This window comes from Suncus etruscus, chromosome 6, assembly GCF_024139225.1.
Source record: "Suncus etruscus isolate mSunEtr1 chromosome 6, mSunEtr1.pri.cur, whole genome shotgun sequence".
NCBI lineage: Eukaryota > Metazoa > Chordata > Mammalia > Eulipotyphla > Soricidae > Suncus > Suncus etruscus.
Window position 1 is genome coordinate 84,774,848 of NC_064853.1, and position 26,498 is coordinate 84,801,345.

General features: G+C 35.9%; 1 non-coding gene across 1 annotated transcript; it reads left to right on the top strand.

Annotated features, from left to right (window-relative positions):
* Positions 1 to 17,904: 17,904 nt before the first annotated feature.
* Positions 17,905 to 18,034, top strand: LOC126012499 (small nucleolar RNA SNORA22). Its single transcript, XR_007496960.1, has one exon. It is a non-coding gene; the product is annotated as a small nucleolar RNA SNORA22 (small nucleolar RNA).
* The last annotated feature ends 8,464 nt before the right edge of the window (positions 18,035 to 26,498 follow it).

Below are 26,498 nucleotides of genomic sequence, written 5' to 3' on the forward strand. Positions count from 1 at the left end.
ATTTTCAGATTAGTGGTGGGCAAACATTTTTTCCCAGTCTTCACTGTGTCTTTTTATTCTGTTCATTGTTTTTCTTTGTTTGTATGTTTGTTTGTTTTTTTTTGTGAACTGAATTTTTTTAGTGAACTGAATTTTTTTATTTTGATATTTTGATTTTTTTTTTATTTTGATGGCTCTGCCATCAGAAATCTCTCCTGCCTTGTGAGATCGTATGGGATGCCAAGGATCAAACTGAGGTATGCTATCATTCTGGTCCCTAAAAGAATTTTGTTTTAACAAAAATAAGTTGTGTTCAAAATTTTGATGTTAAGTAGTAGGTTTTCCCATTACATATAAAAAATAATAAAATTGAGTTTCATATTTAAATGAGTTACACAGCCAATTAAAACATTCCTCATACTGAATTTGTTTTCCTCTATTATATCTAGAAAAGTTTTAGATTTTTATTTTGTTATTTTTATGATACCTCTCCAAGAAGAAGCATATAACTTAGCCAAAATCTGGAAATATTTGCAGTTAATAAAACTCCATCATAAATATCCAATTACAGACTTTGCTGGAAAAGACTCTCCATGAAACAATAAAAAATTATGGAATTGTATTTCTATATCTATATGTAATTATCAGTATAATTTTATATGCATTTTATAGTTCACATTCTAGCACTTTAAATTAGTTGGTACTCCACTCTAAGTCCACATCAGGGATTGACAGAATTCTGGTCTAATTCCAACAATTATTCTAATTCTGCAGGAACAAGATGCATGAACCTCTTGGTTTACTGCAGCACAGGAAAATTCCACCTATTTCACAATGAGAACTGTTGAAATTCTCCAGTACTAAAGGATTATGTAAAAATAAAATTGGACTATCCTTCAAGCTCATAAAAGTCTCAACTCTCCTGGATGAATTAAAATACAATGAATAAGCTATCCATGGATATTTAATGAATCTATTCAGATAAAAGTATTCATTATATCTCTTATATATTCTATTCAAGTGCACACAACTTATTCTCTAGGATTCTCTAGGTCACAAAACAATCCTACATTAAAAAAATAAAAATATATCAATTTTTTCTAGATCATAGTGCTCTTTATAGAAATTAGTCACAAATGGGAAACTGAAAAAATTTCAAATATCTTGTAATTAAATAAAACTATCTATAAGCAACAGTTGCAAAGATGCAATCAAAGAAAAATTTTTTTCTACAAATTAGCCACCAGACTTGTGTGATACAGTAAAAGCAGAAGAGGAAGTTCATATAAGTTTACATTAGGAAAATATTTTCAATCAAACAATCTCATGAAACTAGAAACAACAACAGCAATAAAGAGACCCAAAATAAGAAAATAAACAATAAAAGTAATTGTACAAATTAGAAAAAAGAATCGTATCAAGGACACAAAAAGCACTGTTAAAACTCAAGAACAACAAAGAACCTTATCAATAAGTGGAAGATGAACAGACACTTCCCCAAAGAAGACATACAGGGGCAGTATGTCCATAAAAAGATAATTATTTTCATGGATATCGGGGAAATGCAAATCAGAACAACAATCACCTCACATCTGCAAGAATAATATATATATTTTTTAAATTTGGAAATTGGAAGCACTTTTTGGGAGTATTGTGTAAAAAGAAACTTTCATTCACTATTAGTGGAACTGCTCATGTTTTGTTAACTTCTTAAAAATTGTGATAGAATTTACTTATTACCTAGCTAAATGTGTCGAACAATCCTGGAAACAAGTTTTTTGCTCAATAAAAACTACCCAGCTTCACTGAAATGAAAATCTAGGGAAATCAGTTAATTCCACTTATTGCAAATAAGCCAACCCGGAAAAGAGAGGAATAATTATTTTTTAAAAAATTAGATATCATATTAGATATATTATTGTTTACAAAGTGTTTTACAAACTGGGGCAATAATTAAGATAAAAATTAATATCAGAAAAAGTCACTGACTAGTACCCTTAAGCAGTAGCACAATTAAATAAGAACTTTCAAAGAAAACCACTAAGCTAAGGATGTCCATCTCTCACAGAAAGCAGTGAGGAGTTATAAAAATACATTCTTCGGGGTAGCTCCCATCTCTGTAGGTGCTCATGTACACACTTCTTAGTATGCATAAGACCTCTTTGTCTTCAAGGTTATAATTATAAGGAGATAAATTAGACGCAGAGATGAGAACAAGCTGTAACTGCAGAGGCCCCCGAGGCTACATAACATAATTGTTCACAACAATGTTTCAAGTTAATGATAGCTAGTTTTCTTTGAAAAAAATTAGATAATAGAACTCGAGCTGTAATGCAGCTAATAGGGCATTTATCGAATATAGGACAGACCTGGTTACATCCCCAGCTCCAATATTCCCAAGCACCATTACAATGATCCCAGAGTGCAGAATTAAGAATAATTTCTGATCACAACCAAATGTGGTCTTAAAACACAAACAACCAAACAAAAAATTGTGTCATCAACTCACAAAGTTAAAAAACTTTTCTATCCTTCCTTCCTTCTTTCCTTCCTTCCTTCCTTCCTTCCTTCCTTCCTTCCTTCCTTCCTTCCTTCCTTCCTTCCTTCCTTCCTTCCTTCCTTCCTTCCTTCCTTCCTTCCTTCTTTCCTTCCTGGGAACTAGTTTTTTAGGTTTTTGTAAGGATGGTTGGAGGTATCTGACTGCTGTCAGAAATGTGCTGGCAGGGAAGGGTTTGTGCCACACCCCAAATTTTTCCTAATGCTGCCCTGGCACCAATTTGCTATAAAGTGGGTTCATATGATACCGTGATAACTTGGAAACAATAGCAACTTTCTTTCAGGGCAGGTTTCCCTGCCTCATCTCCTAAAAGGTGAGATGAAACCAGAAGATGCTAAATGATACCCTGACTTTGACAGAGGATCTGTACAAAAACCAAGATCTCAATTATAGAAGCCTAACTGCAATAACCATGACTGAGGATAACTTTTCTTGGACACATAAATAAAGACTGTGGGTTTAGAAAAATTAGTTTGCCCTGAACTTTATGGGTAGAGACATCTTGTCTTTAGGCCAAAGGTTTTTCCTTTCTATTTTCCCCATTGTTTGCTGTACCTGTGCAAAAAACAGCTACTTTTTTTTATCTTTTAGAGGGGCGTCCACCTTTTTCATAGAACCTTGGAATCCAAGTGACTTGGTTTTACTTCATATGTCTGCATTTTTATATAAAATTAAAACTGGGTAAAAAAAAAAAGAAAGAAAGGATGGGGGCCAGGGGCCAAGTGGTCTCAGGTGAATTGGTTGAGATAAAAATGAACAGAACTAAATATTCAAGCCAAAGTCAACCACAATTTAATCAAGAGATCTAAACTATAACAGTCTAAACTTAAAATAGGCCCACTACACTGGCAAGCCAGAGGTCAAAAGGTGGTGTTATAGGATATACTTTGGGAATGATGTTGGAGGGAGGTTGACCCTTATGGTGGACTAGGCTCTGATTCATTGGATGTCTGAAATCCAACTATGAAGGACTTTGAAAGTCACAATAGTTTAAATAAAATAAAAATTTAAAAATATATAATAATAAAATATATTTTGACCTACACTCAGTGGTATTCAGGGCTTTTCGTTCTGTGCTTATGGTTCACTTTTGTTTGTTTATTCAGAATTTAGAAAGTTTATTGGAAATTAAAGGAGAAAGGAAAAGTAATTACCTATATAGGGAAAAACTTAATACATGACTAAATTATCATGGATCACGTTTGGCAGAACTTGGGGGAACATTTATTTTTGCCTGTAATTAAACCTGGATTAGCCTTGGTCAAGATAAATACCTGACCTGCTTCATCCTTAAACTTTGTTTTAATTCTTAATAAAATATGTTAAACTTGAGGTCGAAGAGATAGCACAGTGGTAGAGCGTTTGCCTTGCAAGTGGAAGACCCAGGACCAAAGGTGGTTCGAGACCTAGCATCCCTTACGGTCCCCAGTGCCTGCTAGGAATGATTACTGAGTAGAGAGCCGGAAGTAACCCCTGAGTGTCGGCGGGTGTGGCCCAAAAGCAAAAAAAAAAAAAAAAAGTTAAACTACTATATTAGTCAATTGGTTCTTTGAACATTGAGTGAAACATCTTTCATCTTTTCTTTACCTAATTGTAGAAAATATGTGATTGATTATTTTTTAATTTTGTATATAAAGTTTTAATATACTATGATATACACATTTGCTATTTTATATTCAAACAATATGAGTTATTTTATTATATTTAAGTCACTGTGCATAAATGAAAATTTCTTCATGTCATAAGTTTAAATATGCATTACATTAACAAAAACCCTTATTCTTACTATAAAACAAGAAATATTGTAGATTTGTAACAATTTTGCAACCTCCTAAGTTGAAAAATATGTTGGTTTAAAACTGAGTTGAGAGAAAAGAAGAAATATATATCTTTCTAATGAACAGCTAACTGGCTAAAATTTGGAAAGATGTTTCTTTATATTTCAGTAGCATTAAGTTCACAGTCAATGAATTTTATGAGAAGAAAATTTCCAAACCTAAACAGACTTGATATTTCTGTTTATAGATATAATTTGTAACATACTAATCTTATTTTAGTGACTTCATAAATCTGTTGGTAGTTTGGGTGCCCAGTAAGGTGAATGTATCAGTGATAGCTGTCATAGTTTTATACTAGAACAAATGAGTAGAAATAGAAATATTTTAGAGATATGGAATATCACTGATGGTTGTTGATTGACCAGTTTTTTTCTTTCTCATCACTAAGAAATCTAATCATTTAAAATAAAAAGACATTCTAAAAGAAAAATTGGTTCTGTTGGGGTCTAAAATATATATTTTAAGAAGACCCCCCAGGGAGCTTTGTTTTCCACTATATTAGGTTACACTAAAATAACTATGAGCGAAAAAGTTTGTCCTTTCCTGAAATGGAATCAGGTGTGTGAGGGTAGGTTGGAGTTGGCTAAGGGGGAGTATATGCACTATTGCTTGCTTTTTTTTAAATTTTATTTATTATACTGTAGAAATTGATTTGCTTGGTTTTGAAGGCCAACAAGTACCATTATGTATGTTCATCTTCAAGATAGAGGAAAGGATCATTGTCATAATATTCAATCCTAATTCAAAATTCTGAGATTATTCAAAACAATAATATAAATACAGATTTGAATCAAATGCACAGGACACAGGAGTAAGAACATCCAAGGGTAGAATATAAAACTCTCAGCTCACTCAGTAAAAACATGTTTTCCTTCTTCCACTTTACTGTTACATTTTGCTGCTAACAGATTGCATGAGGTCCACCCACATTTGTGGCTATACATAGCCAACTGATGAAAGCTAATATCTTTCTAAAACAGCCTCATGGTGCACTCAGAAATACTTTAAAGACCTTATAGCATCATTTAGCCCATTTAACTTGGCACACAAAATATGTCTTTTATAAGTAAAGATTTTCAAAAGACTGAAACCTCTAATACTACTTCCAAGTCTGGCCAGAAATATATCCATTGGACACTAAGATAGGTTTCAGGTATCTTTAGTCATTGTAGCCTAGTGTTTTATTTTTTTCTGACTCAGATATCATTGTTATTTTGGGGGTTGAGGGGGTTGGGCCACACCCGGACGCTCAGGGGTTACTCCTGGCTATGCGCTCAGAGATTGCTCCTGACTTGGGAAACCATATGTGACGCTGAGGTTAGTGTGTGCAAGGCAAGCGCCCTATGGCTTGAGCCACCGCTCAGGCCCTATCTGATGCAGATAATCTTTTTTTTTTTTTGCCTAGTTTCATTTCTGAGTATTTGAATTTTCTCTCCATTTCTGTTTGTAATTATGTTCTATGTTCAAAGCACTGTGGTCTAAGAGAATTGTTGATATTATCTCTATCCTCTTGACTTCATGGAGTTACATTTTGTGAACAAAGATTTTTGTTTATCTTGGAAAATGTCTCATGTAACACTGGAGGAGAATTTTTAGTCAATTTTTGGGAGATTAATGGATTTATATGTCCAGTAGACCCATTTCTTCCGTGTCTTTCCTTTAAATCCCATGTTTTTCTGTTGAGTTTTTGCTTAGTTTAATATATTCACAAATGGTAGAGGAGTGTTAAAAGTCTATTAGTATTGTGCTTCTGTCAATATCAAGGATAACTTTAGTGATAAAGTGCCAAGTATTTGTTAAAACTTTGTATTGTAAATAATTTTCATTTAAGAAGCCTAAACTTTTATAATTATTCAGCTCTACTTTTATACCATGAAAGGTACTATAAAAAATACATAAAGTAATTGTTTGGCTGTTTTACAAAGCAAACAAAAATAACTTTGTAGTTCTATACTTCAGAAGGCAAACACTGCAATTAACTGAGTAGCACAATTTCTTTTATTTACACAGTGTGTAAATAGATTATATTTATACAGTTATATGACATTGTACTATTTCACGAGTAGTAGAACTTTTTTCAAACATTTTGTTAATATTCTCTAAATCTTTTACAATTTATTAGTTTATTTGTCAATATTTCAAATAATATTCTGTTATTTAAGTGGTGTTTATGGCATAACTAAGAGATATCAACTTAAAATACTTTCCAGAAATATCCAAAAGCAGTATGTATTTTCATTCATTGAAATTAGATCATGAGAGTGCACCAATTTAGTCACATGTTTTTATTCAATTCTAATTCTAATTCTTTTAATATTTCTACTACACCTATTCTTATATCCTCCATTAATGTCCTTACTCTACTGATTATCTATGAAGATTAGAATTAACCTCTTCTAAACTCTAGCTAGTGTTATTAGTTTGATGTCTGATTAGAAATTATAAATGTTTGAAAAGGCATTTAGGAAAGTAGATCTTTCCTAAACGAATTTCAGAGCACCTATCAGAAGAATGACTATAGTATATATATATATATATATATATATATATATATATATATATATATATATATATATATTCATATATATGTACAAAATATTTATTAAGTCATGACATTTGAAAGTCCAAGTGATGCTTTTTATGGGGGGGTTTGGTTTTGGGGCCACACCTGATAATACTCAGGAGTTACTCCTGGCTATGCGCTCAGAAATTGCTCCTGATTTGGGGGACCATATGGGATGCCTAGGAATCAAACTGTGGTCCATCCTAGGCTAGTGCAGGCAAGGCAGAGGCCTTACCACTTGCAGCACCACCCTGCCCCAAAAGTCCAAGTGATTCTAATTCATGGGATGAAGAATAAATGTTTAACAATCAAGCCTTAAAAAAACATTCATTTTCTTGTACATTTCCTTTAGAGTTCTTGGGTAATCTATCAAGTAAATTGTCACTGAGAAGCAACATTTTTCCCCCTGAACATTAAGTCTGGATATTGGTCATAAAAAAAATTTCAGTAAATCATGATATAGACATATGGTTTCACCGACTTTACTGCTTCATTTATTGATCAAGTTTTCTTTATTTTGAAAATCTGCATTTAATGATGCCACCTACATCAATTATTCTTACAAGATATTTTAAATAACACTTCAGTGTCTATATCAGCTCTTGTTGGTTTTTTTTTTTTTTTTTTTGCACTTATAGTACAGAGCTTACTTCTCCCTTTAAGCTTCATGAATTGATCTCTGAAAGATTAAAATGTTTTATCAGCAGTCCTCCCACCTCTCTGGAGATTGAAATAATTAAAGATAGTGTCATGTACAGGATTAGAGTTTGCTAGGCAGGAATAGAGTGCAAGCATTGATTTATCAACAATAATACTAAAACTTTATTAGCAAAATGAGTTTCGTTCTTAACTCTTTTGTGTTAAAGTAGCACTTTCAAATTGTTTCAAAAAATAATTTTTCAACATGTTACTTTTTGCAAAATAACTGCATTTACAAAAATGTTAGATATAGAATTTTAAGATAACCTCAGCTTTTACCCTACCTTCCTCAAAAAATTTTATAATTTTTATCTTCTGATACATTATGAGTCTCAAACCAATCCTTTCACTAATAAAGTAAAAGTCATGGTTAAAAGTTATAGCAAGTATATATTAACATTTACATTTAATTATATCAAATAAGTAATTGATCAATATTAATTTAATATAATAAAACATAAGCAATCAATTTAACTGATGATGAATATTAATATTTACAATTTCAATGTTTGGTATTAGACCCACAGAAAGGGAAACAGATTAAAATGACTGAAGACTCAAAACATTAATTATTGTATTTTCTGGCATATAAGATGACCCCTTACTTTTCCTGTTAAAATATGGGTTTTGGACTATATTTGCAGTATAAAACTACCTCTCTTTTAAAACACACCAAATAGCAATTAAAAAATAGAAGATTTGATTTCAATATGGAAAATTTAATTCAAATGCTATGTCATGCATGTACTTATCTGGAAAACTGTCACTTATAAACATAAGTCTATTTGTCATCAAACATGTAAACATAAAACAGTGATCTACACTGAGAGCAGGGAGAGGGTTCCTCCCAGAGCAGCTGGCTGGATACAGTGATTAATAGGACAGCTAGAGGGAGAAAGTACCTCTCTGTGTCCATAAAAGCTGAACAGAGGGATGCCGTTTGTAAGGAGCAAGGGGTGGGGGGGATTTTCACTTGTCCCTGAAGCTGGAGTAAGTTTCAGCATGAGTATACCAGTGTATAAGATGACACTGACTTTTAAAAAGTTTTTATGGGCTAAAAAGTCGTCTTATATGCTAGAAAATATGATACTTTGTTTTTACCCCTGACCAAAAATGACAATATGTGGCACACCATTACTAGCATATCCATCCATTTGATCAAATTATTTTATTAAGAATTTTATAAAGTACAAAATTGGTTTGTCCTTTGGGCATAATCTCTTCATTTCAATATAAACATCAAATGTGTTTAGTTTTAAATATTGCTTGAGTTACTTTGAAAAAGGAGTTTCTGTGGCTATTTTAGGCAATGGGGAGAAATTGAAGAGCGTGTAGCCAGTTCTTGTGATAGACTTTTATTAAATAGATGCATAGTTACAAAACACAAATGTGAAAGACAAATAAAAGTGTTTCACTTAATGTATTAGAGTATACGAGTATCACTAGAAAGTATTCTTTCTGTTTATATTCATAACCTGTACATATAAAACTTCTATATATGATGCATTATTATAGCCAATTGCCTATATGCTGCAATGTCAAATTGGCAAAGTTTGATTAACAATAGACCTGTTAGAGCCTGAGCAATCACACAGCAGGTAGGGCATTTGTCTTGCACAAGACCGACCTGTGTTTGATCCCTGGTATTGTACGGGCAGGCTTACAAAAAGGTCAAGCCCAGCAAAGGCCTAGCCTATATCCATATATTTTATGTCTCAATTCTCACATTCTTCCTGGAGAACAGGGAAACTGTTGGCTTTCCCATAGAGACAGAGTGACCTTGATCACTGCCTCTGCACATCATGTAAGTAGTAAACCTGATAAGAATTATTCGTAAGTTAGTATCTATCTATAGCTGCCCTCCCACATCCCTACACTCAGGAAGAGTCTTGTAAAGTCCGGCCTTGTAACATCTTGAATTATATTACTTGTGTTAGTTGAATTATATATCCCTTTTATCTTCTCCTGGGGCTACACATTCGGCTCTGACGCATGTGATGGCTATAAACACTGAATCCCTTAGACTTGAGGTCCTAGACTGTAAACCTGTCCCAGATCGAAGTCTTGGACCCTTAGCTAGCTAAGCAAATAAAACCCTGCTTTGTAACTTGCATTGCCGGGTGGGCTCTTTGTTTTATCACTGGGCTGTTAGAACAGACCTAACAGTATCTCTTTAGGTCCCCTGAGCCTGCCAGGAGTAATTTTGTTGTTGTTTTTATGTTTTGGTTTGGGGCCACACCCAGTGGTGCTCAGGATTTATTCCTGAGTCTGGGCTCTGAAATTTTGGTTCTTTTACTGACATCTGCCTGTATATATTTACGTGTTTTGTTTGTTTTGTTTGGGGGCCAAATACGGCTGTACTTAGGGGTTACTCCTGATTCTGGGCTCCAAATCACTCCTGGCAGGGGGACCACAGAGGATATGAGGGATCAACCCCAGGTCTGCCACATGCAAGGCAAATGCCCAACCTGCTGTGTTATCGCTCTGGAATTAAACTATTTTTTTGAGGTCCCTGTTTTGACAGTAATTTTTATCATACTTTTAATGACCTCTAACACTATACTCATGACCACCACAATGACCTCTTCTCTCCCTGACCATGCTCCACCCAGTAAATACAGTTCTATGGACAAAATTTTTAGTTCTGAGAACTTTGATCACATGTTATTTCTTGTTTCTTTTTTTTTTTTTTTGTCTCATATTTGGGATAGACCTCTCTCCTTTTTTTTTTATTTCTGAAGGTGATGATACACATAAAGGATAACAGAGCAAATCTTTAATTCTACAAAAATATAAATCAATGAAAAATTGAGAACAATGTAAAACATATATTTTAAACAATATAAATTTAAAAATTACTATAAAATTTTGTTGTTATTCATTTGTATTAAATAGATAAATCCAAAACTGTAAAATTTAATACTAAAATTGAAGAGTTAAGGATATTTAAGGGGCGAATATGGTTAGGTCTATAAAATTATAAAAATGTCTTTTATCTTAAGAAAAAGAACATTGGCTTTATGTTAAAAAGTATTATAATATAGGGGCCGGAGAGATAGCCCAGCGATAAGGCATTTGCCTTGCATGCAGAAGGACGGTGTTCGAATCCCAGTATCCGATATGGTCCCCCACAGCCTTCTGGGGCAATTTCTGAGTGTAGAGCCAGGAGTAACCCTTGAGCGCTGCCAGGTATGACTCAAACCAAAAAAAAAAAAAAAAGTATTATATTATAGATGCTGGCTAAGTATCAATGTGTGAGTAAATAAAAATTGTAATAAAGAAGAAACCCTGATTAAATATATAAGATTAATATAAATGAAATGTTATCCTATTAAATGACAACCATAAGGACATGAGTGAATACCACACTCACTGCTATAATGAATGACATACTCGATATTATTTTATTAGAGGGCAACCATAAGTGCCATGAGTTTATGCCACACTCAATGCAAAGTGCTGAGACATTTGGCATGACTTTTAAAGAAGTTTCAGTAATACTCTTGCAAAACTGTGGTGATAGTAATAACTTCATCACAAAACTTGTGATGTGGGGCCGGAGAGATAGCACAGTAGTAATGGTGTTTGCCTTGCAAGCAGCCGATCCAGGATGGACTGCTGTTTGAATTCTGGCATCCCATATGGTCGCCCGTGCCTGCCAGAAGCGGTTTCTGAGCACAAAGCCAGGAGTTACCCTTGAGTGCAATCGGATGTGACCCCCCAACAAAACAAAAAATTTCTTGTGATGTGTTCTTTTCACTGATTTCTTTTTATACTGTATCCTTCTTTCTCTTCTGGCTCGTAAAGTCTAATTTGGTGAATTTGCTTAAACCATCAAACTTGCTTAAGAAAAGCTTATGGATTTTCTTTTGTATGTAAGTTGAATTTTTGTTCATGAGACTTTCTATAATTTGTTCCTTTTTTACATTTTATTATTCTGAGCACAATGTGTTTTGGAGTTTTTTTTATGTAAGTCTTTTTATGGTGGGTCCATTTAGGCCTCTTGAAACTCAGTTTCCGTATTCTTAGATCTGGAATTTTTTTTCGATGATTTCTTTAAATATAGTTTCTTATTTCACATCTGCCTTCCTGTTTTTCTTTTCCCAGCGACTGCACTGATTTCTATATTGATCCTCAACTTATCCCATAGTTCTCGAGTGTGCTGTTCATTTTGCTTCATATCTCTACCTCCATGACCTTTTGATATTGTCTAAGTTTTCCCCATACCTACACTATATTTTCCTCAGTTGCTATTATTTTGCTCAGAGTTTATATTGAGTATTTTATATCCCTGCCATACTTTTATCTCCATTTGTAGTTTCCATTCATTTTGGTTCTCATACTCTCTTGTGTTTTGCTGACTACTCATTCCATCATGTTCTTGAGCTCATAAACATCCTCATAGTAATGTCATTAAAGTCATTGTCTGAGAATTTACTAGGCTGATTGTTGCTGATTAAACCTTTGTGTTTTGTTTTTGCTCAATTGGCTCTTACTTGTCTTCCCCATTGGGGTTGTGGCATTTCTGTGTGGTTAGTCATCTCTACCTCCCTATCCAATTCTCCACCATTGAGGAGAATTCTCTGAGGAATTCTAAAGAAGTATACTTAAATTTGTATTTTTCCTTCCCTGAGTGTATTCATCTCTGAACAGTCTGAACACTGAAATTTGCTGAGATTCCAGAGTGGATGGTGATCCATTAAAATAGTACTTGTCAGAGATAGAGGTTGGAGATTAATCTCACATGATAAGGTGTGACAGAGAGCAAAGGTTCAAGGAAGGTGGGCCTGTTGCAAATCATCATTTTATAATAATATATAATATATATAATATATAATAATTTTATAATAATATATAATATATATAATATAATAATATTTAAATAAAATAAAATAAAAATGTTTTTACAATACTAAATGACAGCAAAACTATTGTAAACAGTTCAAACCACTTCACTGCTAATCTCCACTAAAACTGAGCCTTGTATGTGTATAACATATTTCCTAAACATACAAAAATCAAATTGAGTTGGAATTGACTTTTTATCTTTTCTAGAAATAGCAGCTGTTAAGAAGACCATCATCAAATTAATTTGCAGTAATGTAGCTCTTTGATGCTATAAATGTATGAAACACATTAAAGAAAACTAATTGAATTTTTAAAGGCCCATGCAAGGCTCAGAACAGGTATTTTTAATGTCAAATAAACAAGGAACACTTTAGATAAAAGGAGTATTGAAATGAGACAGTGATAAAAATTTTACAGATTTAAAAGGTGAACATTCTTTTAAGGAAGAGAACATATTTTGAAATATTGTTAATTAGAATGCATACAAGTACTATTAAAAAGAGTATAAAAAAGCTTCAAAGTAAAAATATTGGCTCCTGAACACAAGATAATTGGAGTGCATAAAAGAACTAGGACTTAGTATAGATCATTGTAGTATGAATGCAATCCTCTGGAATCTATTCTAATAATCATCCTTTTATCTCCATTAATTCAAATAACATTTCTCTTTCTAGAATGATGGTAAAGTTGGTATGATGAAAACTGCCTCACTGAAAATGAGGAAAAAGTTGTATTTTTAAAAAGAAGTTATTAAATTTTTTTAAAAATACTATCTGGAGTAATAATTAGGGGAAAGCATATGCTAAATATAGGACATTGAGACTAGAGGTCACTGGCATTGGTGACCTTGAAATCTTCTTATGTTAACTAGGTAAAGTTGTGAGTAATAAAAAAAAATGCCGATGAATTTCCAGAAATAAATGATAAGATATCTTCCACTTTGGATAGATTTCCAAAATTACAACCTCAAAAACTATCAGTGAAAGAATGTATGAATAAAAGGGCCTCTGAAGTAGGCAATCCAGGAAATTATAAAGAGCAATAAGTTTATTTACTACTTAACATACAAACTAGTGGAACAAATAAGTTTAATATAAACAAAACAAGTGAAAGTAAACCACCAAACAAACAGAAGTTGTAAACCAAATGGAAAGATCAAAAGTCAGTGGTAAAAAAAGAAAATCAATGTATATTTTAAACCATGGTAAATTTAAAATTAAAACTGTACATAATAAACAAAAACATTTATAGTGTATTTCAATAATTGCTACATATATTTGTAAGGACTTTGATAAGTCATAAGAGCATAGAAACATATTCAGAAATAATATAAGATAAAACTAAATGAAGTTGGGGCCGGAGAGATAGCATGGAGGGTAAGGCGTTTGCCTTTCATGCAGAAGGTCACTGGTTTGAATCCCGGAATCCCATATGGTCCCCCGAGCCTGCCAGGAGCGATTTCTGAGCATGAAGCCAGGAGTAACCCCTGGGCGCTGCCGGGTGTGACCCAAAAAACAAAAAACAAAAAACAAACAAAAAAAAACTAAATGAAGTTTCCAATAGTAATATTAATATGAAATAAAGAAGAAATTGAGGGCATGATATTAAAAAAGTAAGTATAAGGGGACAGAGGATAGCACAGCAGTAGGACTGACGGCGATTCGAATCCTGGCATCCCATCTGGTCCCCACGTGCCTACCAGGAGCGATTTCTAAGCACAGAGCCAGGAGAAACCCCCGAGTGTTGCTGTATGTGACCCAAAGACAAAAACAAAAACAAAAATAAATAAAAGAAATGATAGATTCTTCAAATTATTAGTAGAAGCGAAAATTCATCAAAAATTAAACATTTTACTTTTTAGTCATTTTTATTGAGGTGCTGGATTTACAATACTTTTTTAATCATACATTTAAAAAGTTAATAATTTTTCTGGCTATTTTATTTTAATACTACATTTATCAAAGGCAATTTATTTTTTATAACCTGAATAATCTTAAGATTATATAAATAAAAGTATGCAACATCTACCATTAAATTCCAGATGTTATTGATTAGATATTGAGATCTTCATTGTACATATGCATTTATATGTATATGCAGAAGGATATCGTCTATTTACTATTTGAGCATATAATAAAATTAATTGTATGAACCACATATAGAATATTTGCTAAATTATTAAATAAGTAAAATTTTAAAGATTTAGCGTACATAAATATTTGATCAGTACAGATGAAAAACTGAGTAATAAAAATATCATCTAAAGAGATCTCACTTCTAGAAAAGTATATTTAGTCAGAGACTAATATATTTATGTTTATGTTAAAATATAATACACAGTACTGTTGGGGACTGTGACTTGTTTGAGGCCATTTTGCTATACTTTCTGCCTTAGTTCAGCCTTTCACCTAAAGGCTACGTGCAGTCTTGCTGTAAGTTCTTGGGCCAAAGAGAAAGGAATGTGCAGCTGCAAGAGATAATTAATTTTAGCCCGGAGGAGAGCAACACTACCCGGTACCATTATCAGAGACAGGGCCTCACTCCTTAAGACTACATTCCGGAGTCAACGAGGCTGTTATCAATAAGTGTATGTTACATTGTCTGTTCAAGATCATTGAGGCAAGCACATCTTCCACCACCTCCTGATAGTTAAGCAGTTAGGAATGCAGCTAGAAGGTCACAAGATGTTTCCATGGATACTGCAAGAAGTATTGCCCACTTGCCTTATTTGGAATAATGAAGTAATTTTCATGCCAAAAGAATGATTGACATTGCCTTTTGCCTGCCTCCTTCACCTTCCCTATATAAGAAGGTGCTGGACTTTAATAAACGCCTTTGAACAGAGTTTATGTCTTGGGCCATTTATTATTAACCTCTCCCAGATTTCTTACAGGTGTGGTGTGATCTGAGCCTTGCAAAATAAAGGTGCGGCCGTCCGTGAGCCTCTCGACTGATCCCCGCTGGCCGGGCCCCTCCGCGGGGCTTGCAGGACCCCGCATTTTGGCGCCCAACGCGGGGCTGAAGACCACCACCACACTCGAACGACTCTGGCCGGCGAATCCGGAGCTCTTTCATAAATCGCTGGGAAACCCCATCCGGGTAAGCGTAGAAACGAGTTAGCCTTGATCAAAAATATTAAACTGCAGTTTTTCCAGTCGTTCTGACCGCCGCCCCTGATTGGCTTTTGGGGCTTCACCCATAGGATCCGCTACCATGGGTGCCGCATTGAGTACTGAGCTTAAATTCATTCGAGATATACAGTCTGAATTGAAACGCAGACATATAGAGGTTACCAAAAAAGATATTTGTAATTTTTTAATGTTTGTTCATGATGTTTGCCAGAAATCTAGTGTTCCCGGGCTCCCTCTCGCTCTGACTCTGTCTCTCAGTTTCCTTCCTCTTCTGACCCTTCATCTTTACTTCTGCCGCTGCACCCTCTGTGCAAAATCCTAAACAGCCCTTCACTTCCCTAGCCTCAGCTCCGTCCCTGTTCCACCAAAACCTTTACTCCCATCACCACCCTCCCCTCCTTAGCCAGCAATTGCAACAATACAAAGCCTTTAATTGGAAAAGCCTCAAAGAGCCGTTTCAAGCCGTAACCTCCTATGGCCCCCAAGCCCCTTACACGCTCTCCTGCTTAGAATCTAAAAGCTGAACTCTTTGTCTCTTGAGAAGTTAACTTTTTTTTCGCTGCAAAGCCCTTGCAGACAAGCAGGAATTCTGATCTCTAAGCTCGTATAGCTGGCCTCGCCCCTTTTCATACCTTAAAAGTACAGCACACACTTTCCAGGTCTCAGCTTGCCAACATGGCTCTTGCTGCCCTCCGTGCCTGGAAGTCGCTCCCCAGAGCCAGCATTCCAGCAGCTCCCCCACACGCGGCAACAAACTGTTGCTGCTTTCTCCCTCCCCCCCCCTTTCTGACTTGAGTTCCCAACTCACCACAATTACATCCATGGTGTCTCACCTCTCTAACAAACTTGATAATGCTCTTAGCTCAAAAACCAGTGCTACTACCTTTCCTGTCTTTCTCCCTAATGGAAAAAGTCTTCCCCCCCCCCCGCCTGCTCAGCAGCCTCCGCAGCTACCTTCTCAAACGCCTCCCACTGATCCCCCGCACCCCAGGGGAAAAATTCTAAATGCCCAAGACGCTCAGTCCCTAACCATGGCAGATTCCCTCCTCTCACCGCTCCCCCTCTTAAAGCTATAGAAATGAAACTACTTGGCCAAATTGAAAATCTTAAACAAATCTTAAGCCTTCAAAAACAGGCTGCTTCTCTTAATTCACAAGTTTCTGCCCTTCAGGCTTTCCCCCGCCCTCCTAAATCTATAGTTGTCTGTCCTCTGCCCACTGAATTCCACGGCCAGGCCCCCCATCTTGAGAATTCAGAGGGACAAACTAATAAAAGTGAGGCTGAGTGTCATAAAACAGAAACTGCTGCAGTGCCTACAAAAAATTCTAAGGGCACAGTGAGCAGGATAATTACAAAGTATCAGCTGCTAAGCCATAAAACCTTGCGATATCTACACTTTGCTGTTAAAACTTCTGAGCCTAATGTACCTTTTACTCAGTACATTTTGCTCAAACCAGTCCTCAGCCTCCTTCAGCCTCTTTCCTGCCAGCCTTGGGAAACAGCCAGCTCAGGCCCTGCCACTCCCACTTTAAGCCTTCCAATTCACCCTGAAATACCCAATCTTTGTATACCCAATCTTTGTTATTCAAAAGAAATCTGAAAAGTGGCATCTCTTGCATATTCTCAAATCAATTAATAAAACCAGGATCCCCATGGTGCTTTTGCAACCCAGACTCCCCTCTTCGGTTGCCATTCCCTCTAATTCCAATAAATTAGTAATTAATCTTAAAAGATTGTTTTTTTTTTCTCTATATCATTACACCCTGCTGACTGTAAATAATTTGCCTCTAGCCTTCCTGCTGTTAACTGTGCTGGCCCCTTCCCGAGTTATCAGTGGAAGACTCTGCTTCACCTTGTCAGCCCTACACTTTGTCAGATATTGTGTTATTACGTTTAGTGCATTAAGTGGTGTAAAGTAATTATTAAAACATTGAAAATTAGGAAAATTTTTAAATTCAGGTCTGTAAGAGTTAAAAAAAATTCTCTAGGGAGAAAAAGCAACAGGAAGATAAGAGCAATAAACTTTTTTTTTTTTTTCGTGCCTCTCAGAAAATTTTAAAGCAAGGTCATAATTCTGTCACTTTACAGATAACAAAATATTGGTAAAAGAAAAACTTCTTAGTGTTTTAAAATCCAAATAAACACAATAGTGTTAAATTTAAGTCTTTTATATTTCTATTAAAAAATTTTATTTTAATTTTATTTATTAAATTTAATTTATTTTAAAGTATTTACAAAATTATGTGAAAAATAATGTGGTTAACCTTTTTAAACAATATAGTTAATTTAATGCACAGTAAACACCTAGGTGTGCTTTATAGTACCCTTAGTTTTAACTTTGTGCTACAGCAATGGTTGTTCTTTATTTCTGCATTGAAAGAACTATTATTTTAAGTGCATTCAAAATATCAGCACATTATACAAATCTGTATATTTGTGTCGCAGTGAAAAAATAATATAAATGAAAAATATATTATATATAATTCTATAAGTAATATATAAAAGTAACTAAACTTTATAAGCAAATTAACTAGTATTAAATATAATTTTAGTCTTAAGTTCTAAGTGTGTAAATGTATCAGATGTCTTTAACTATATTTTATAATAATCTAAGCATTTAGTTAATTTAGTATATAATATTTTTTACAAATTATTCACATAAAGTCTTCATAGTAAAAACAGTTGTTTGTTTTTTAAAATCAGTTTTTATACCTTTAATAATCATAGTTCATGCTATTGTGTTTAATCATAAAAATTTTAACACTTTATTGCAGCTGTCTTACTGTTCTACTGCAAAACCAATTTAAAGAAAACCTATTCATTTACAGCAAATGATTTCATACTTCAGAGTGAAGACTCCTTCTACAGTGCTCATTAACCATTTTACTTAATGTTTTAAACTTCAAATTAAAATTGTTTTAAAAATGTTTTGTGTTAAATCTAAACCTTAAAATTTATTTTCAGCAAAGTTCCACTCCATCTACATTAAGTACTTCTCAAAACTAAAAAAATTTTTTCTACAAAAATTTTTTTTTCTTCTCACAAACATGCTAGCTAAATATTTAAAAGTGCTTGTCAATTTTTTTAATAAGTCTTGAATCAATCCTTTTGTCTGTTCATGTGTCTGTTGTGATGAATGAAAGTGGCCACAAGTGTAAAATGTTGTGTTTAGTGTTGTTTTGTTTTGTCTGTTTATTTGTTATCTCTACATTTTATAATAATACAATTTTTAAAGCCTTATCCATTTTTCAAATTTCAATTAATTTTTTCAACCTGGTTCAGTCTGGTCAGTTCACAAACTGGCATCTTGCAACTAAAAATCATGTGTTAAAAATTATGTATTAAGCTAGCTTTGTCCTTCTAAGAACATGGCGGAGGGTGTGGGGGATGGCAAACCCCAGATTTCTCAATGGCCATCGGGGATAACTTTTCCCTGGAGAATTTCTGGACTTTGCAGTCACCTGGCTTTCCTGCTATGTGTAAGTTCAGGCCTATAGAATATGTATTTATGGCTAAAAAATAGCATCCAGCTTTAACATAATAACTAGAAGTTTAAGAAAAATCCTTTATATTCAGTTTAAAAAAATTTTTTTTTAATTAGCAATTGTTAATTATAAATTTTCTTTTATGCCAAAGTCTAACAGAAGTCAAATAACATTCCCGTGGTATTCAAAAATAACTAGTGTAATGTAAATTGCTAATGTTTTCTGCCTGTAAACCCAGGCCAGAAGACTAAGTAAATTCTTAATTTTTATATGAAGTAACCATTTTGCCTCCTGCCAAGCTGTTTTCTTATAAACCTCCTGCTAGCCGCCATTCCTGCAAACCTGTTTCTAACTGACTCCACCTTTGACAATGCTGAATTGGGCACTCTGCCTAGCTGCCTTGGATGCCCACCACTGCCACCAACAACCTCCATTGCAAACAAGTCACTGTCGTGGAACTTTGCTTACTCAAACCATATATGTGCCCCCCTGTTCAACAATCAGACATTTGCAATCAAACCATTATTGTTAACAACTCTTCCATCTTCATTGAAGCCCCCAACTCCACTTATTTTGTTTGCTCCACTGAATTTTCTCCCCATATTGTTACTGAAATGTTTCTTGCTTATCATGATTGTTATGTTTTAGCTTTGTTAATGCCTAGAATAACCATCAAACCTGTTGGTCGGTTTCCACCTCGAACCTCATCCTGCAAATGGTCAATGCCTCTGCCCAAGCACTCTCTAACACCAGCTATGAACACTGTTGGATCTGCTATTCACCGGTTTTGCCGTTTTATGAAAGCATCACAACGTTTGAACCTCCTATCTACACCAATGACTCTGAACTTCTTCTCTGGGAAGTTCAGCCTCAGCGTCATTAACTCACTGTTGGGCAGGTTGTGTGCTACGGACTCTGCCTTCTGGCCCATCCTCCTCCTCTCAAGTTATTTTAAATCTTATAAATGCCCCTGCTCTAGCCCTCACAGACCCAAATTGTGAACGCTGTTGGCTTAGCTTCTCTCCTCAACCCCTACCCTTATCCTTCCGTCTTTCACTGATGTTGTGAGCCCTTTACAACAGTTACCCTTGCAGTTCTCCTAGCCATTGGCACTGCTACTGGTGCTGGCACAGAAATTTACTCACTCGTCTCCTCTCAGTCCAATTTTCGCATTCTCACTCAGGCTGTAAAACAAGACATTAATGCAATCAAACATAGCTTACAATTTCTCACTGATACTGTTAGTTCCCTTGCAGATGTTGTGCTTCAAAATCGTCGTGGTTTAGATCTCGCCCTTATAAAGGAAGGGGGAGTCTGTGTAGCCCTTAAGGAACAATGTTGTATTTTTAAAGACAAAACTGGATTAGTTAGGAACAGCGTTCAACACATTGGTGACGGTATAAAAGACTTCCAAAAACATTTCGATGAAGAACAAGGTTGGTACCAGGGTTGGTTTTTCTCTTCCCCTTGGCTTCACACTATCTTGTCCACTATTTTGGGCCCACTCATTAGCCTCATGCTGCTCTTTTCTCTTGGTCCATGGATTTTCCGCAAAATCACTGCTTTTATTAAAAACCAGGTAGATGAGACGGCAGAAACCTCTGTTCAGGTTAACTACCAACATCTAACCCCACGTGACTCCTGTGAAAACTTGGCTTTAGTCACCAAGCCGCCCTTCCAGCCACTAAGTTTTCAGGAGATAGAGCGCATAGCTAACAAACGGAGCTCGCTCTGGTACTTGTGCTCTCGGCTGTGGAGATACCTACGACGGGATTAGCAAGGTCCCAGTTAGGACACGGCCCTAAAAAGCTACAACGCATAATTCGGATCTCTGCGCACCCCCACGGCGCTTGTAGCCATCTTTTAAATGCGGCTTTGGCCGTGTCCAACCTGGTCAAACCTTGTAGCCTAAGACACGGTTCTTCCACCCGCTCACGACTTTCCTTCTTTTTATAGAAGAGAAAGGGGGAGATGTTGGGGACTGTGACTTGTTTGAGGCCATTTTGCTATACTTTCTGCCTTAGTTCTGCCTTTCACCTAAAGGCTACGTGCAGTCTTGCTGTAAGTTCTTGGGCCAAAGAGAAAGGAATGTGCAGCTGCAAGAGATAATTAATTTTAGCCCGGAGGAGAGCAACACTACCCGGTACCATTATCAGAGACAGGGCCTCACTCCTTAAGACTACATTCCGGAGTCAACGAGGCTGTTATCAATAAGTGTATGTTACATTGTCTGTTCAAGATCATTGAGGCAAGCACATCTTCCACCACCTCCTGATAGTTAAGCAGTTAGGAATGCAGCTAGAAGGTCACAAGATGTTTCCATGGATACTGCAAGAAGTATTGCCCACTTGCCTTATTTGGAATAATGAAGTAATTTTCATGCCAAAAGAATGATTGACATTGCCTTTTGCCTGCCTCCTTCACCTTCCCTATATAAGAAGGTGCTGGACTTTAATAAACGCCTTTGAACAGAGTTTATGTCTTGGGCCATTTATTATTAACCTCTCCCAGATTTCTTACAGGTGTGGTGTGATCTGAGCCTTGCAAAATAAAGGTGCGGCCGTCCGTGAGCCACTCGACTAATCCCCGCTGGCCGGGCCCCTCCGGGGGGCTTGCAGGACCCCGCACAGTACTGTACATAAAAATGGTCACACTGATTGAGACTAATACTCTGTATGTTGTTGTAACATGGAAAGGTATATTTCCAAGAATTACAAAATTATTTGCTAAAATATATTCATTTCCTTAAAGTAACATTGTCTCATTAAAAAAAGTGTCATACCGAGAAGGGTCAGAAAGATAGCATGGAGGTAGGGCATTTACCTTGCATGCAGAAGGATGGTGGTTCAAATCCCCACATCCTATTTAATCCCCAAGCCTGCCAGGAGTGATTTCTGAGCATAGAATCAGGAGTAACCCCTGTGCGGTGATGGTGTGACCCAAAAGCCGAAAAAAAAAATGTCATATCAAGAAGGCCTAGCTAGTATTAATCTTCAAGTATAATAATTTTTCCCATTTAATTTCACCCATGGTTATTAAATTTTCTCATTTTGTCAGAATATTTCCCCAAGCCTACATGTACTCTCTTTGCTCTATTTTATGTTTTTTAAATGTTTCTTTGCATTTTACATTTTAAAATATAAATAATAGTTATGCATTTTAATATGATTATTTTGTGGAAACTAATTTTCTGTGTATAATATAACTATATATAATGGTTATTTTATTTATTTTCCATTTGGATTATTTTATTTCAATTTTTTAATTGCACTATGTGGAATAATGATTGTGAATATTCTCTTGTGCTTGAACTTTAGGGAAAGTCTTCAGTTTTCACATTCAAATAATATTTTACCTCTGGATTTTACAATAAAAGAACTGTTTTTTACACCTTTTACAATATTCAGTTATGTACATACAACTTCACTTTAATACTCTTTTAGTTTTGTTTTGGGACATATCCATGATACTCAGGGATTACTCCTGGCTCTGTGCTTAGACTAGTTTCTTGGTACCATATGTGGTGCTTTCTATTTTTGCTAGTTTCTATTCCTAGTGTCATATTCAAAGTTTTTTTTTTTGATTTTTAATCCCTGTATTTCTGCAACATCTGTTTCAAATGATATTTTTTGTATGTGATCTATTTTTTAGAATTGCATTTCCCCTTTTAGTCAACTTAAAAGGTTTTTCTATTATATTTATTCTTCTGAAAAAACAATCTTCATTTTGCATATCTTTTATCTTCTTTTAAGTATCCTTTGTTTTATTGTTTTATTTATTTTTTTAACTTTTACTCTGTTTTATACTTTCTTCCTTTTACTAAATTGTTTATACTTGCTATTTTTCTAGCAAGTATTAGGTATTCAGTGATTTTTTTTTAAGACTTACTTGTGTTTAGATTTTGCTTGAACTGTTATGTGTGCTAACCCTGTCATCCATAAGGGCCAACTTCCTCCTATTGGTGCATTCAGGAACCAAGATGCCTCCCTCCCCAGCTGATGACCAGCAATACTTTATTTCCTTCCAACAATGCATATATAGGACCAAAGAACTGTGATACCTGAAGGTAACAGGACATAGAAGAGGAATAGCCTGGGGGTAGATTAAGTGCAGGGGAGAAAATAAACATGAAAATGGGGCTTAGAAATGCCCCTAGAGCAATACTATTTTGATAGGTCTTATCTCCTTTAACCAGTAGTCTCTGAGAGAAAGAAGGATGGCCTGGCATTGAATCACCAATCATGGTGTGTGTGTGTGTGTGTGTGTGTGTGTGTGTGTGTGTGTGTGTGTCCCTAAAGCAATACTGTTTTGATAGGTCTTATCTCCTTTAACCAGTATTCTCTGAGAGGAAGAAGGATGACCTGGCATTAAGTCACTAATCATGGTGTGTGTGTGTGTGTGTGTGTGTGTGTGTGTGTGTGTGTGTGTGTGTGTGTATGTGTGTGTGCCTATCTCTTTTTGGTGTGATGTTCCAGAAGTTTTCAGTCACAAGGCGAATTCCAGAAGCTTTCAGTCACAAGAGAATTCCCTGAACAAGCTCTAGACTATGCGATCCTCTGGAATAAATAGCTCTATAGGAGTTCCATCTGCCAGGTGATTCAGAAACAACATCACAGGGGCTAGAGCAATAGCACAGCTGTAGGGTGTTTGCCTTGCATTCGGCCTACCTGGAATGGGCCCAGGTTCAATTCCTGGCATCCCATATAGTCTCCTGATCCTGTTAAGAGTGATTTTTGAGCAAAGAGCCAGGAAAGACCCCTGAGTGCTGCTGGGTGTAGATTAAAATAGAAGAAGGAAGGAAGGAAGGAAGGAAGGAAGGAAGGAAGGAAGGAAGGAAGGAAGGAAGGAAGGAAGGAAGGAAGGAAGGAAGGAAGGAAGGAAGGAAGGAAGAAGGAAGGAAGGAGGAGGGAGGGAGGGGAGGGGAGGGAGGGAGGGAGGGAGGGAGGGGAGGGAGGGAGGGAGGGAGGGGGGGGGGAGGGGAGGGGGGAGGGAGAGGGGGAGGGAGGGAGGGAGGAAGGAAGGAAGGAAGGAGGAAGGAAGGAAGGAAGGAAGGAAGGAGGGAGGGGAGGGAGGGAGGGAGGGGAGGGAGGGAGGGAGGGAGGGGGGAGGGAGGGGAGGGGGGAGGGAGAGGGGAGGGAGGAACTGAGGAAGGAAGGAAGGAAGGAAGGAAGGAAGGAAGGAAGGAAGGAAGGAAGGAAGGAAGGAAGGAAGGAAGGAGAATGGCCTAGGAGATACAGGGTTTCTCCCCCCCCCCCGAAGTATACTGTAATGGGATTAACTATAGACTCCTTGCATGATCATTTACTCTCCTCTCGGTGTTTTCGTGGTGTATGAAAGACTTCTGCTTCGTCATGGATGGTAAAATCAGACCTTTGTATCTAGAGATCTTGGTGACTGTGCAACTCAAGGAATGGAGCTTATGATGAAGTCTTTCTTTGTGGTTCTAGCAGTCATGGAGGGAGGGAGGGAGGGAGGGAGGGAGGGAGGAAGGGAGGAGGGAAGGGAGGAGGGAAGGAAGGAAGGAAGGGAGGAGGGAAGGGAGGAGGGAAGGAAGAAGGAAGGGAGCAGGGAAGGAGGGAGGGAGCAGGGAAGGAGGGAGGGAGCAGGGAAGGAGGGAGGGAGGGAGGAGAGAAAGAAGGAAGGAAGGAGAGAAAGAAAGAAGAAAGAAACAGCATCACAGGAAGCAATAAGGAAAGAAAGAAGAAAGAAAGAAACAGCATCACAGGAAGTAATAAGGAAAGAAAGAAAAATAGAAAAAGAAAGAAAGAAAGAAAGAAAGAAAGAAAGAAAGAAAGAAAGAAAGAAGGGAGGGAGGGAGGGAGGGAGGGAGGGAGGGAGGCAGGGAGGGAGGGAGGAAGGAAGGAAGGAAGGAAGGAGAAAGAAAGAAAGAAAGAAAGAAAAGAAAGAAAGAAAGAAAGAAAAGAAAAGAAAGAAAGAAAGAATGAAAGAAAGAAAGAAAGAAAGAAAGAAAGAAAGAAAGAAAGAAAGAAAGAGAGAGAAAGAAAGAAAGAAAGAAAGAAAGAAAGGAAAGAAGAAAGAAAGAAAAAGAAAAGAAGAAAGAAAAGAAGAAGAAGAAAGAAAGAAGAAAGAAAGTAAAGAGAAAAAGAAAGAAAGGAGGGAGGGAGGGAGGGAGGGAGGGAGAGAGAGAGAGAGAAAGAGAGAAAGAGAAAGAAAGAAAGAAAGAAAGAAAGAAAGAAAGAAAGAAAGAAAGAAAGAAAGAAAGAAAGAAAGAAAGAAAGAAAGAAAGAAAGAAAGAAAGAAAGAAAGAAAGAAAGAAAGAAAGAAAGAAAGAAAGAAAGAAAGAAAGAAAGAAAGAAAGAAAAAGAAAAGAAAAAGAAAGCAAAAGAAACAGCATCACAGGAAGCATCCAATGACTATAAACTTCCCTTTCACTACTATTTTATTTGTGTCCCATGTGTTTTGACGCTCATATCTTATTCTTTTGGTATTGGGTAGATCACAATTTTTCTCAGAGCTTACTCCTGGCTCAGTGATCAGGAATCTCTCTTCATGGCACTAAAAGGACCTTAAGAGGTGCCAGGGATTGTCAGGCAAACTCCTTTAATCCCCACATACTATATTCAGTTCTTTTTTTTTTTGCTTCCAAAAAAAAATGATGTTTCCTCTTCATTTACTTATAGATAAAATAATCACTTGTCAACATAATGTTTAGGAACTATATAACTGAGGATTTAGAATTTTTAAATAAATGAATTAAAAATGAATAGCATTTAAATAAAAATCAGCTGAAACATTCAATTTTTATTATTTTTATTGACTTTTTGTTCTTCAGCATGAAAAATATTTTTGCACACACACCTGAGGAGCATGTAAATTCAATTTATTGGTCAAGTCCTAAAAATACATATTAATCTTATGTAGGCTTATTCATCAATTAAAGATATTATTTCTTCATTGATTTTCTGTCCTATTGATAAAAGTAAAATGGTCTTGAACACAACTACTACTTGAGATTTGCCTCTCACTTCAGGTCTGTCAATAGTCACCTCATATATTTTAATGCTTCACTATTTTGGTACATATATTTGTTGAGAAATCTGTAAGCATATTTTGAAAGAGGATTCTCTTATTTTTTTTCTTTTCCTTTGCTACCTTTAAGTTCTCTTTATCTTTTATTGATGGTATGTTCATTATAATATGCCTGGGTGTGTCTGTTCAAGTTTATGTTGTTAAGAACTTTGATTCTATTGAACTTGGATGTCTTCTATATCAACTTCTGAAATTTCCAGACCATTATTTCTTGATTTTTGTTGTTGCTTTTTAGTATTTAGGCCATACTGAATTGTGCTCAGGACTTACTCCTGGCTCTGTGCCTAGAAATTAGTTCTGGTATGTGCAGGGGTCCAGTTAGGGTACTGGAAATTGAGCTTGGGTTTG